The sequence below is a fragment of the Rhinolophus sinicus genome, linkage group LG03 (genome assembly GCF_036562045.2).
Source record: "Rhinolophus sinicus isolate RSC01 linkage group LG03, ASM3656204v1, whole genome shotgun sequence".
Lineage (NCBI taxonomy): Eukaryota > Metazoa > Chordata > Mammalia > Chiroptera > Rhinolophidae > Rhinolophus > Rhinolophus sinicus.
In genome coordinates, this window is record NC_133753.1 from 191,138,896 (window position 1) to 191,152,550 (window position 13,655).

At 34.8% G+C, this 13,655-nt stretch overlaps 1 long non-coding RNA gene across 1 annotated transcript in view; it reads right to left on the reverse strand.

The window, feature by feature from the left end:
- LOC141570731 (uncharacterized) overlaps window positions 1-13,655 on the reverse strand; it is a 504,906-nt gene that overhangs the window by 69,056 nt on the left and 422,195 nt on the right. The window contains exon 4 of the long non-coding RNA XR_012495179.1: window positions 6,792-6,913. This is a non-coding gene — a long non-coding RNA (uncharacterized LOC141570731). The remainder of the gene's footprint in view (window positions 1-6,791; window positions 6,914-13,655) is intronic.

The window sequence follows — 13,655 nt, forward strand, 5'->3', positions numbered from 1 at the left end:
AGGAATCCAAAGTTGGAACTAAAAAGCAAAATGTGCAATTACTGAAACAAGGTCATTTTGCATGATCACAAACTGGGATATACCTGTTATTAATATTCAAAGGATAACCCAGCACTGCCAGATCTCCACAGAGGCACAGCTAACCTTATTGCCATGTCTATTTTGATGCATCTATTTCTATCATTTTTAAATAGACTAAAATAAGACTGTCAACTCTCAAAAAAATGTCATTTGAATGCCTGCTATTTCAGTTTAAGGAAGAAAAAATTATATTGTTTCTGAAGGTAACTGGTTTGCTGGTGTTTATGGATAAAAAAACAAACTAAAAACAAACAAACAAAAAAAACAACATAACTTGGGCTAAAAAGCTTCTAATTGTCCAAACATCACCTCTAGAAGAATGCTACCTCTGACAGTCCTTTGACTTTGTTGATACCACCTTGGGAATCTTTTAAGAAGAGGGTATGAGCTGGTAATTATTGACTGGTAGTTTGGTGTTATTGTAATGAAGTCAGGTACTAGCGGACACTGATGAAAGTACACCATTTGTTTTGGTGCACATTTTGCCTTTAGAGAAATCTAAGATTCATACATAGGAAACTGTTCTTAGAAATTATTCATAATTTTTATTATCTTATATTAGAATGTAAGTCAAATTTAATACAGATGGTATTTTGTGGGATATATGTGGGCCTACGTGTTGCCTCTAATATTTAAAGCGTCATTGATTAGAGATACAGAATCCAGGATACTTGTGTACTTGTTTACTTTAAGCCTCCGTAATTCTGAACCTGAAGAGAACTTTGTAAATCATATCTGTGTCTATTGTCAGGAAGGCTGCTTGCTTCCCAGTTTAAGATTAAAATCACAACAGCATAGCATCAAAAGTCCCATATTTTGCTCTTATCTGTATAATATTTTAGTTTTTGGGGGGCAGTGCTAACCAGCAAGTGTCAAGGAAGAATGGAGAGAGGTGTAATGGGTTATCAAAGAGGCAAGAGGAACTCTTAAAATTTGGCCCCAAAGACTATTTCGATTTTTCTCTTGGGGTAATCCTATAAGTCTTTAGGAGTGATTTACTAATATCTTAACAGTTTCAACAACAAAAAAAGAGATTTGTAAGTTTCTCAAATAAAATTATTTCTCAGTTGATAATTTATTTCAGAGATTTGCCTAAGAACTTAGGTTTATCTAAAATTTGATTAAGTTTACCTAATAATTGAATTATTCTAATAACTTTTGCTACATTTAGGGATAGTTAATTACTTGGTTTCTCTCAGTGATCATGAGTTCTTTTCTAAATCTGAAATATGATAGTCATAGGTATATAGGTTTTTTTTTTTTCTTTTTCCAGTGATACAGTTTGCAGTAATGTTCCTTTCACCACCTTTCCCTGGAAACAACAGCAAAAGAAAATCCCCCAAAACGGAAAAAAAAAAAAAACTGATAAAAAACACTGAATACAAGAGAAAATAATCTGGTCTTGATATAAAGAGAAGTCATATCCACCAATTATACCAAATAATTGATTCACTAAAAGTAACATTGAAACTATGGCTTTATACACATTATCTTTGTGTCATTGGTAATTTTTTTTTATCATTAGCATTTCTTCTTCCCCTACTTTTTTTCCCCCTAATCACTGGAGATTTTATAATCCATAACCATTTTTTCTTACCTTCTAAAAATGGATATGGTTTCTTATAATTTATTTATACCCACATATAATGGAGTATTGATACTGCCCATTAATGCATTATCTCTTGCATTTTACAAATATGAAAACATTTCAGAATTTGAATTTAGCATATGCAAAAACAAAGGTCTTTCTGAAAATAAATCTGGGTCAGGCTGTCAAGGAAATAGAATCACCTTGGAAATCAAAATATTAAGGACACAGTATTACTTTTAATTTTTGGTCTTAGAGTGCTGACAATGCCTTAGAACTAAACTAATGCGCTGCTCTGCTATCTGCATTACATTTAATGTACTCAGCATCCAGAAAAGAAGATAAGAAATTTTGCATTAATTGCTTAACATTGTGACGATCAAAGCAAAACTCAGAGAGGGGAAGCATAACCTATGAACAGATGTGGTGATACAAGACAGGAGTTGACTATTCCCTCTCACCTATTTACAGGATTCCAAAATTTCTCACACCAATGGGAGGTATTAGAAGAAATCAGTGCATGTAATACATGTAAGCTTATCACAGTGTTCATCAGAATATGATTTCCACGAGACAGCTTGAACTAGTAAGTGTTCTGGCATCTACAATTATGTGAAAATCCTGCCTCTAATTTTTAAACTGTAAGAATTGTTAGTGACATATGGTATTTTATGCCTTTATGGGAGTTCATGTTTTTGAATTTTTATATTTATTCTTAGAATTTCTACAGTATGTAAATTTGCATGTAACACTACTTTTAATAGGGTAGCAATATTATTTCTTACTCTAATATAGTCAGTCCCTTTTCCATGTTTCAGCTCTTTTTGGGATATTTAAAACCAGCTAGGTCACGAGGACTCTGAAATCTCATAGAAAAATGGGAATTAAACATTAGAGAAGAATCAAATTATTATTTTTATTTTTATTAAATTTACTAGGGTGACATTGGTTAGTAAAATTACATAGGTTTCAAGTGTATAATTCTGTAATACATCATCTGTATATTGCATGTATGTTCATCACCCATTCTCCTTCTGTTACCATATATTTGACCCGCTTAACCCTCTTCTACCTCCCCCGCCCCCTTTCCCTTCTGGTAACCACTAAACTGCTGTCTGTGTCTATGAGGTTTTGTTCCTTTGTTTGTCTCGTTCATCTGTTGCTTTCAGTTTTATATCCCACATGAGTGAAATCATATGGTTCTCAACTTTTTCTGACTTATTTCACTTATCATGATAATCTCAAGATCCATCCATGTTATTGCAAATGGAAGTATTTCATCTTTTCTTATGGCTGAGTAATATTCCATTGTAGTATGTACCACATTTTATCCAATCACCTATGGAGGGACACTTGCATTGTTTCCATGTCTTGGCCACCATGAATAATGCTGCAATGACTAGACCATACGCTGAGACACAAAACTAGTCTTAACATTAGAAGACTGAAATTATACCAAGCATATTCTCCAACCACAATGCTTTGAAATTGGAGATCATTTGCAAAAAAAAAAAAAAAAGTGGAAAAAAACAGTTATGTGGAGATTAAACAACATGCTATTTAAGAATGACTGGGTCAAAGAAGAAATAAAAAGAGAGATCAAAAGATGCATACAAACAAATGATACTTAAAATACATGGTAGCAACATTATTGGAATGCAGAGAAAATAATATTGAGAGGGAAATTTATATCATTACAGGCCTATCTCAAGAAATAAGAAAAAATCCTAAATAAACAAACTAACATTATATGTTAAAGAACTAGAAACAGATGAACAAATTATGCCCATTGTCAGTAGAAGGAAGGAAATAATACAAATTAGAGCAGAAATAAATGAAATAGAGAACAAAAAGACAATAGAAAATAAATAATGCAACAAAGAGCTGATTCTTTGAAAAGATTAATAAAATTGACAAACCCCTGTAAGACAGGTTAGTTAGTATGGTTGCTAGGTAGACGGGAGGAGGGTGGGTCTCTGGTGGAATAAACAAAAAAGCCATATCCTGAAACTCCAGGCCCTGGAATGTCTCCTTCACTCCAGGACAAAGACATGAGAATATGCCTTGAGGTGAATAGATAATCTCAAATCCCTTTTGGCAGGACAAAGGAGCCATCTGATAGACAGGAACCGGTTGGTTCCTTAATCCCTTCAGGATGAGCAAACAGGACAAACCTGATAGATGAATTCCATTAGAAGGCTACAGGGCCCTTCCCCAAGCAGGCAAGGGAAGGTATAAAAGTAAGAGCTTTTACTTAAGTCACTGGACACCCCTATTCAGGACCCCCTCCTGCTCGGGAGCTACAACCTCTTCTCCTTTCTCTAATAAACTATCTTCCTTTACAACTTTTTGCCTCTCCCTGGTCTGTGTGTCCATTCTTTGGCTTCAGGAGACACAATCCTGGCCCACACCCAGAAACTGCAGGCAGATCTAACATCATTTACATCATTTGGGGACTCACAGAAAAATATTCCTACTTCACCTGGCTAGACTCGCTAAGGAAAAGCGTAAAAAACACAAATAAGCAAAATCAGAAATGAAAGAGAAGTTATGATGGATACCACAGGAATACAAAGGATCATACAAGAATACGATGAAGGACTATATGCCACCAAATTCAATAAGAAATAGACAAGTTCTTAGAAATATATAACCTTACTAGAGAGGTTCAAAATATTTTGATACAAACAAAATTTTATAACACTCTATGGAGAAGGAGACAGAGAAGAGAATGATGACTACTGAAGAGAATAGTAGAACTGGGAAGAACCATGCAGTAGAACTTATTAAAAAAGAAGTATTGGATCTGAATAATAAATAATCTTTTATTGAAATAAAAGATTACATAAAGAAAAATAAGTGCTTCTATAAGAACCAAAGAAAGTCAGTGGTGACTGGAAGTAAACCCTCTGAGTTATTAACAAGTCTTGTATCATTGGGTACTAATTTTGTGCCCACTATGCATTAAGTGTTATATCTGGGATGTTCCCTATACACTAAATTAACAAATAAATACATGAAAGGGGTTAACAATTGATTAACCCCTTTTAATGCATGCGAGAATGTTCTGCAGGCCATATACAATGACACCACAGCAAAGGTATATTTTTTAAAAAGCAGGTTTCCCTCTGATGACAATATAAAAAACACTTTCAGGTGTCTCATAAAATTTGAATCTTTCATTTTTCCTTCCTTCCTTCCTTCCTTCCTTCCTTCCTTCCTTCCTTCCTTCCTTCCTTCCTTCCTTCCTTCCTTCCTTCCTTATTTTTTTCTTCCTTAAAAACTGTCTTCCACACCTGTGACTAGCCTGCTATGCTTGTCAGAAACAATAAAAGGCAACTCTCTTACCTGCTGGGAACATATCTACCCACAGGACCACAGGGAATCCCTGCTCAGGAAGCAGCTGGTCTGCTTAAATCTATTTGGCACTACAAGTCATAGGCAAGAAGTTCTATTGAAAGTGGTGCTTCCATAATTTATTTTCACACAGGTTTCTTTGGCTGGATTATAAAAATGCAGTGCGCTACTTCCAATTCAAAATTTCCCATCCAAGTTATAGAAATTATGAATTTGCTACCACAAACTCTGAGCACTGAGAAAGGCTGTGATCTTGGTTGTATATTCAGTCTCTCCCAGAAGTGAATATTTCCCTTACACTGAAAAATAAAGAGGCTTTCATCAAAGACAGGGAACTGTAAGTCCTATCTCTTCCTGGCAGGAAGTTTGATCCTGACCCAAGTATCAACTGAGATCAAAATAAATTCATTTTTTCCTGTGTGTGTATTTTAAATATGATTTGAAATTCAAATGCTCTTCTTTCTAGGTAGAATCTGAATATGTTCAAGTTGACATGATTGATTAACGTTAGCATTTGAATAGAAAGTGGAGAAATCGCAAAATTGGTAGATTGTTTTTCCTGATAAAGAGGAGAGGTGTTGGGAGACCCAGGAAGGTCACTGGCAAGTTAGGTTTACTATTCTGAATATTTTCTAGAGGATTTTACATATTTTTGCACTCATAATCTAAAAAGATAAAAAGAATAGAAAGCTAAAAGGAAATTAATTTTGTTTTTTAGCAATATACTTCCTTCTGGGCATTGACCAAAGAAAATTTTGTGTGCACAGAATAAGTTTATAAAATAAATTGTATGCCCACATATCTCTTGGTGGTAATACGTTAATAAGATCTATTAAAAGTTACTTGTAACATATAAATTTATGATTAAACTTAAGGTTAAATATACTTGAAAAAATTTAATTTATTAAATTTGAAGTAAGTCCATAAGGCTGCTAACTTTTTAAATAGATATGCACTAAAATACAGTAAAGCTAAATATATTTTAAACTTTAGAAATAGATTTATTCTCCAATGGAAATCATATTAGAATTTGGCTTGCTAATGAAATAAGTCGGTTAAAGTTGTGAAGAGACTACTCATAGTTAACACGCATTCAGTGATTTTTCTACATGCTGTCAGCACTTTCCATATATTTTTCCTTTATTCCTCATAACTCCAAGAGAGGTATACTAGTTTTAACCTATTTTACAGATGAGGAACTGAGTTGTGGGAAAATTAAAAAACCTGATCAAAGTCACAAAGCACTAAGTGAATTCAACCTTACACAAATATTGCTGTTGTTTAGAAGTGGTACATACATAAGTCAAACATTTTATCGGAACTTCCACTGTTTTCGTTTACAAATATGATGTAAGATCAAGACCCTTTCTTTTAGGATGGGTCTATTTAAGTCTGATTATGAGAGTTTTGTATTTTTCATACAACATACAGAAACAACTATAATGCATCTATCATGATTATCTACTTTTGAAAAGTTTAATGAGAAGTTAATATCATTCACAAAAAAATCTTTTTAGATTTTAGTGCCTTTTCCTTATTTTATTTATTTTTTTCATAAATCTTATTGACACTTAATTGGATAGTATTTTGTTTTAATCAATTAGACTCTACCAAGGTGTTCCAGAGTAGTCATGTTTTCATAGGCATAGCTTATGTTTTCACCCCTATTTACTTCTCAAAATCTGATTAAATTGCAAACTGATAATAGAGGAAACATTTCATACTCACCAAATGTCCAAGTATTCCTCTGCACATCACAACTTACCTTGCAGTTTGTTTGGTACAATGTGACCAGCTCTGAACAATGAGTTTTAGGAGACGGTGTGAATACTCCAGCTGGAACCATGGAACATTCACTTGTTCTCCATATTCTTTCTTCCCCTGCACCTAAAACATTAAAGATACAGTTTGAAAAGACAATACAAGTGACATGATGGCAGCTTGTGATATCTTGATGGAAATAATCTAGATTTTTGATGGAGGACTTTGAAAAGTGTCATACAACACGCTGCAGACTTTGCATAAACAAGCAATAAACTTCTGAGGTAAGCCACTGAGATTTAGGGTTAATTTCTTACCACAACACTCCTCAGTTTACCCTCACTGATATAAAAGGATTAGGAGCTAATGCACTTGACTCTTAGTAACCATAATAATTCACAAGGTGTGAAAAGATGCACATGAAGGTACTCCATTAATAGACAGTACTCAGCCTCCCTGGGCATTAGTTAGCAGGTTTTGTAGAAGGAATAAACTACATTGATTTGAAAAGGTTCACTGTGTGTCTGAATGTATATATGAGTGACTTAAATGGCTTGCCAAGCATTGGAAATTTACAAGACTTAATCTTTTTAACACAGAATATTTTAAATATAGTAATTGATCTACTAGGATAAGTCCCCCACATATTTTGTAAACGAATTTCCCTTATTCACTTGATACAATGCGTTTTTAAATTATGGTTTGCCACATGTCAAAAAGAAAAAAAAAATGTTTTTAGGTAGCCAGTGGTGAATGGAAGAATCCTACTGTTTAAAATCTAACTGTGAGGTTTTGGTGACTGTTTGGAAAGCCCTAATGGTTTTATTATATCCCCTACAGCAGTGAATTAAGTACTAAGAATGAATAAAAGCAACAATAACACATTTTAATAAAGTACATTAATTAACATATGTTGCACGTTAACTAATCTATTCTGGCAGCGAGTTTTATCAGCCAGAGGGCAGTAAAATATAAAGTGAGCACTGCCTATCTCCATCACAAGAGCTTATTGGAGACGACAGGCAGTGACTCACAGGCCATGTCAACACATTAATTTCTAAATTGAAATTATCCAGGCAGAGTAAGCATTCATTTATTTATTTAAGAGGTGTTTCTCACCTTCACACAATTTAATGTACAATCAGTAAAAGCAGAATTACAACTGCCACATATCAACAATCTCTGGAGAGTTGTACTTAATTAATGTGCATCAAAAATCAGCACAATTTCGCTTATGATATTCAGGCACCACAGTAGGATACCTGCTGATTAATATCTGCCATGGGAATGGTAATGTGCTGGTTATGTCTTGGATCAGGGATGAGCATTGCTGACTGACGGCACAAGTGGAGTAAATGACAATTCCGCCTAGGAACTCATCCATAGTGCAAAGTTCTAAGGACAAAGGTGTGAAAATTAAGAGGTTGCTCTATTTTTGCATTTTGTTATCCTTGAGAAATGGATCCTCTCTGTGTATTTTGATTTGCTCCTCCTCCATTCTTCAGGTGAGCTACCTTATACCATAGTACTTAGCAATGTAAAGAAGAAGTTGATCATTGTGAATGAACAGTTCATGGATTGCTTTCTATTTTCTAGGCACTGTGTTAAAAGTGGCAAAAGAGTAATAAAATTTGGTATCTTCTCGCAAATATTTCATAATATAGTGAAAGGTGAGCTTGTAAATATACATTTCGGCATACCTAAATGCTTACTAAATGCATGTGTTGGTATGTGTAGAAATTAGTACAGCTGTGAGAACAAGGAAAGTTTCAAATATAGTTTTTGAGGTTAATAAATACTGTAAAAATGCATCAGCAAAGATTCAGCAATTGTCGGTACAATTCCAATTGTTGAACAGTGAAAAAAAATTGTATCTTTTAATCTCTTAAAATATTGGTTTTGCGTTAAATTTTATTGTTCTCACATTTATTGCAGTAGCATTCTATTTGAGAGATGAAGAAGAGAGCGCAGTCATTTCCTCAGTAAATTTTTCTGTGATAGGTAAACTGAGGCCTCCATGACATATGTTCCTATGAGCCCTATGTTCTCCTATTGAAATATTTAATATAGTAATTTTATTTTTATTACAATTATTTGTCTAATACCGCTTTAAGCTCTATGGTAAGTCTATCTCAATGATGACAAGTACTCATTTTATTAATTATCCATAAGAATTCCATAAGAAATGATGTCAATTATGATTATTCTTCATTGGTCCTTTCTGGAGCCATGTTAGTTTCGTGTTTCCAAGTGTTATGTGGGTCTGGCCTTAATGTTTTATATATAGTTTTGCCTGATTCTGTAGCTGAAGACTGTTTTCTAAATAACAGACTTTAATGAAAATCTTTGGAGGTTGGAGAAAATAAATGCTGTAAATGTCCTTATGATGTTGGATGCACAACAGAAAATTAGATGTAAAGGACAATTCAGTATTATTCATGGATAGACTAGGTAGAGAACCATTCTTTAAATCTAAAATGATCTAAAATAGTCTATTCTATTCTATAGAAAATAGCTCTTGCTATTAATTTTGAATTCTCTTTTCTACTATATTTTTTGTTATAGCAATAATTTCTGCGTACAATATTGGCAGACATTGTCCTTTTTTATCCGTCTTCGATGCTTGTATAAAAGCTCTACTAGGAAGACACTTTATATATTCTGCCCACCATTTCATCACCAGCATTTAATACATGGTACGCTCCTGATAAATATTTGTTAAGCAAATTAATATATTCCATTGTTGGAACATAGCTTTGCCCTCACTACTTCACCGCTAGGCCTGGCTCACAGCATGGGCGACAAAGTATTGATAGTTCTCTCACCTGGAATACCTCAACCTATAATGTGATCTTCTTGAGGAGAGGGATCAGTGCAAAGTACCCACAATGCCTAGTGTGGCCACTGACGCACAGTAGGTGTGCTATAAATGTGTGTGGACTGCAAAATGCATAAAAGAAGAAAATGAATTATATCCAAGCAGAAGATGCTGGAATTTATTTTCTCTTTTATTTATAATCCTACTACAGCTCGGGGATCTCCACTAAATACCACTCTGAAGGTCTTCCTCTGTCTGTGGAAAGAAGCAATTTCTGTTACTATATTTTCAATATGGATTATTGCATGCTAGAACAGTGCTGCTCACGCAAAACACTTCTAGCAAGCTTTTTGCTCATTTCAGTTTTTCAAGTCAAACATTAAATTGGGGTAATATTTGTTTTCTCCCCTTCAAAGGGAATCCCTGAGCGCATATGTCATCTTAATTCTTTACGGCATTGTATATGGTTTAAAACAATTTCTAGATGAAAACCCTAAGGTAGCTACAAATACACTGAAAAATAAAGTTGAATACAGTTTCTGTTTTCAAGTTTCAATAGAGTTTTATTGAGAGGCTTTGTTTTCTGTGACAAATGCTAGAGGTTGGGGAACTCACTATGCAAATTAAAGGATTCCCACTAGTAAAGGGAGGGTGAGTTGGGCCTGCCACACTGGGGTTTGGATCCATTTCCTGACCGCCTTCTGCTTTGCTCACATTTTTCTCTCTTAGCAAGTAACAGAGGACACAAACACAAATAAAAGAAGCAGAAACAGCAAGATCAATCTTGGATGGGCGCACCCTAGCCCTCTCCCCGCCCAAGGCAGGCCAGGGCACCAGGTCGCTGCTCCAGAGCCTCAGGTGTAGGTGAGAGGGGCACCTGCTCCCTTCTCAGACAGGATGGGCTGACATTAATCAATTATACATATCTTATTCATCAACAATCATTACTTTGCTTTAATTCTTATGTAAATGTTTGGTTAGGCATTGAAATCTGGGTTGACGTAATGGTTATTTTCCGTGGTTGTAAAGCATTTGCTATTGTTAATGAAATCAATATACTGACATGAAACTTGCTACTTTCAATATTGCCACGTACTTCTCTACACAATTTCTCCCCTCCCCATACACTTCGGTTTGGCTCTCCTACCGCTTTCCTTGACTAATGGGCATAGTTTTTCTAGACCTATCCTGTACAGGGAAAAATTCCTCCTGAACACCTACTTTTGATTTTAATCTTAGTTTCAGTGCTTTTTAATGAGGTGAACGTGGATACCTGAAACTCTCTATGCTTGTATATTTTCACCTGTACAATCTTGAGTTTACAGTTTAAAGGAACAAATGCTCAGAAAAGGGATAGAATTCAATGTCACTGAAGCTTTATATTATGTGTTATGTTGACAGCATTGTTATTACTTTGTGAAGTGACTTGCTAAATAATTGCCTGGATTGACTAACCTGACCTGTGACTTTAAAGTAGATTGGTCACTTACAGAGGCTCTGGAATGAGCTATCATTGAAAAATTCTTAGTGACAATTATTCTAGGTCCAAGGCACTGGCTGGTGAAGTGAGGTTTTGTAAACTCTGTCATAAAAGATGAAGGCTTCAGCTGTTCTAAAATGTTTTGCACTGAAGACTGTCATTAAAGGAGAAACTGTGACATTTTATTTTTTTTCTCCCTTAATATTTCTAATGCAATTCAATTTTGTTAGTTGAAATCTAAATGTCTACATGGAAAATCATCTTATTTAGTAAAAATGTTGAGTTAAGGTTCATTGGCATATTTTATTCTTATGTGGATTTTCTTTAGAAAGGGAGAAGGCAGACAAGGAAATGGATCTTTGACATATTTTTATGCTCTCTTCCCAAGTAGTAGTCTCTGAAGTGAGGTGACAATCTGCTCCAGTAGTATTGCTTAGCTCACTTTTGTAGAACTTGTAAAGCAATGTCAGAGAAAACAAAGGATGGCTTTTAAAATAGAAGTATAGAAATACCAGAAAGTTCTGTAATAAATTTCAAATATACTGGAAGTTTCATTGTGTAAAATTGTGTGACATTCTACTACTGTCACTGTAATACATGTCATGACACATTATCAGAAGATCGCATTGAAAATACAGAAAAGCACATATAGGTATTAACAAATGCAGGGGATTTGGGAAGAACGTAACGTGTTTATAAGGGGTTAAATAAACCATCACCATGAGATCTGGGAATGGCTAGGAGAAGGGTTAGGAGAACATCCCATGAAATGCTAAGTCTCTGTAGATCACAATGAACACCTGGGCATTTTGTCTCTCATTGGACAAAGTGAGAAATGAAAGATCGCTTATTGTTTGGGTACCATTCCTGGATAAGGATGCTTGTGGCAGCCTTCTGGATCCCATTTTCCAGTTCATGCCCCATTTACTAGATGCTGTTGTGTTGGCTACTAACCATGTCTAGCTGTCCCCTGTCCCAGAGAGGTGCCTGGCCAAAGAAGACCTGCCTCACCAGGCTGAGTAGCCCACCTCCACCTCTAACCCACCCTCCACAGAACACAGCCAATGACACTGGGTATAAGGACAGACCCTTGATTCACAGAGACCTGTTTTATGGTGCAATTCAACCTCTAGATCTTCCTACGGAAGCTGGCTGATGCTTGCTTAGGTGGTTTTCCTTCACGTTCGGGTTTTCTCCCTCCCTTTCTAAAAACACTCCTTCTTCACTTAATCACTTGAACAAGAATCTCAGTCCCTGCTACTGGAGAACAGATCAAAGACAGTACCTTAAAAAGGAAGTTTCAGTTATTACCAGTTGCTAGTGACAATCAACACTGTCACCTAATTAAAAATGAATGTGGGGAGAAACACGTTTCCAAAGAGCAAATTCCAGACCAGTAATAATGAAAAGGAAGAATCACAACTACCCCTGTTCTTTAAATAAAGAAATAATCATAATTTCGACGGTGCAGTTAGAACTTTGCTCTGCTGAACACAGCCATCTTGGATTGTTTATTGCCTTCTGAGAACTTCTTTTTGCGGGGAGAGTACTGTAGAATTAATGATCTCAATAGATGGAGAACTATTTAGAGCAGGGGTGTAAAAACTGCGGCCCTCAGGCCAACTGCGGTCCGCAATCCATTGTTAATTGGCCCACAGCAAATTCCAAAAATATATTTAGTTTACTTAAATAAACTAGGTGAGGCAATAGGTACTTCACCTCGAGTGAGTGGCCCGGCTGTTTGTGTATTTTACCGCATATGGCCCTTGGTGAAAAACATTGAAAAAAGTGTGGACACCCCTGATTTAGAGTAATACTATGAATTTCCCATGTTCTTGTTTTGGTTTAATTTGTGGACACAATTACTCATTTGTGATCCTTTTTATTGTCTCCTACTTTTCTGTTATTAGTTTGTGCATTTTCTCTTTTTTTCTCTTGATTAATGTCACAAGGATTTAGCAGATTCTTGTTTCTTCAAAAAAAAAAAAACTTCACAAAGAATTAATTTGTCTTTGTTGATTTTTTTGTGTATTTTTTCCTATTTCATTTATTTCTGTATTTACTTTTATTATTTTCTCCTTTCTTTATCATCTGAGTTTAATTTTTTATTCTTTCTTTAATCTCTTGGATTTATGCATCGTTACTGATTTTGTGCCTCTTAACAGTTGATTTCTCTCATCAGAGTTTTATAATTATCTGCATATAAACACTTTAGATTTCTGTTAGATTGATACTTAAGTATTTCACATGCTTGGGTGCTGTTGCTCATGTCATTCTTTAAATTTCACATTCCAATTGTTCATTGTGGTATACCGGAAAGCAATTGAATTTTGAATATTAGCCGTTAAACTAAAACATTGTTATACCCACTTATTACTTTCAGTAGGTTTTTTTCTTTTCTTTTTTTTTGGGGGGGGTTGGTGAAGATTTTTTTAAATAAAAAATCATGTCATAGTTAAGAAAAAAACTTAAAAAAATCCATATATTTATTTTTAGCCATAAAAAAACACATTTTCCATTCAAACTTCTTATTTTCCTTGAATAAAAAGATGGATTCTCAATAACCTAGA